Genomic DNA, 1,734 nt, shown 5'->3' with positions numbered 1-1,734 from the left:
TGACTCACCTTATGAAGTAGTGGATCAGATGATGTTTAGCTCATGATGTGCAGCTATGGTTACCTAGGTACTTGACGTACCATAGTCAGGCTTTCAGTATTTATTGAGCTCCCTTGTGACTTTCACTGAGATTCTTAGGGTTTTCTAGAAATTAAATATAGTGTCCTTATCTTCCACAGATAGTTCTAGTAACAGGGAACCTTATGTTTTATATTATCCAAAGAGGTGATATCTTATATTACAACCTAAACCTGTGGAAGAATCCTCTCTTTCTCTAAATGGCTGAGCAGTACACCCAGATGAGTAATGTGCTAACTCCAAAATCTGTAAACACCTTTCAAGCACTATGCTACTTTTTGAGAGGAGGGAAAGTAGTGCAGTGACTTGTCCTTTGTCTTGCACAGGATGTTCCTGCAGGTCCCCAGACATTAGATATCTAAACATTTCACCAATATGACAAGGGCCCTGGATCTTTAGGGGGCTTAATCTCCCACATCTGACAGGCATATATTTAGTCAGGAAATTGACAAGACTTGCTGTTTCTTGCTCACTAATTATGAATAACATCATGTCACAAGTATAATTGACCACTTTGATGATCTTTGAATATCTAGATGATCGAGGTCCCTTTGAACTAGGTTGAAGCATAAAGACTGGACATAGCACAAGGACAATACTGTAAATGTGTACTCCTGTCTGTTTCAGGCAAATGTAAATTGCTTTAATCCCTCTTCTTTATGCATATTAAGAAGAACACATTTTTTGGATCAATAGTTGTATACCAAGTGTTAGTTGCTGTGTTAATCTTTTCTAGTAAATATGACATATCTGGCACTACAGCTGCTACTGGGGATAGCATTGGTTAAATTTACAGTACATACATTGTCACCCACAATAATCCACTGGTTTTTGCAGGGGTTGTACTGGTAAATTAAATGGAAATATGATGAGAACCACCACTCTACATATTCATCTTCGAGAAGTGCACTAATTTCCTTTTTTCTGTCCAGAATATTGTTTTGCTTCTGATTTACTTTATTGAATATGTTTGAGTTTGGGGGCAGTTTCAAGATTTTCTGCTTTACCTTTCTGACAACAATGATTCTTTCTCCTCACGCCAAGGTACTAATATGAGGAGTTTACCTGTTGCTAAGTATATTCTTACTAATTAAACATTCAGCAAATTACCATAGCATGTTACCATGGAGCAACTAAAACTTCTGTGAGGCAAATCTGAATCAGGATTCCATTTATTATCTGAACCCTTTATACTCTTACTCTAACACAGAGTCCGTAATAGCATTTTGGATTTTTAAGTGTCATTGTCTTTCCCATAACTGTACATCTCCATTGTAATAGATAACTTGGTAGAATCCAGGAAATGGAAAATTCATTCCATCTTTAAATTTAAAAAAAAATTATTTTTTGAATAAAACAAAAGGTTGTGACATTGTAAACTCTGAGAATAAAATGTAAATTACAGGAATTGCTCTTTACTGAAATTACAGGTCAATAATGTTATATAAAGTTTTAGATATTTACTTGTTTTTACCTTTTAGAATAGAAAACTATTTCACCCAAAATGTCCCCAAAGAGCTAGTCTTAGGTTTATAGTAAATATGTCCTATTTCTAAATTTATCTTGACATGTGTCAATCTACCTCAGAGGTGAGGAGTAATGACAGTAGCTAAAATACAGGAGTTAACCTGAATTCCAAGAAGAGAAACTCTAAGC

This window comes from Trichechus manatus, unplaced genomic scaffold (genome assembly GCF_000243295.1).
Source record: "Trichechus manatus latirostris isolate Lorelei unplaced genomic scaffold, TriManLat1.0 scaffold00032, whole genome shotgun sequence".
Taxonomy (NCBI): Eukaryota; Metazoa; Chordata; class Mammalia; order Sirenia; family Trichechidae; genus Trichechus; species Trichechus manatus.
The sequence above is the reverse complement of the archived record's forward strand: the minus strand, read 5'-3'. Positions refer to the sequence as shown.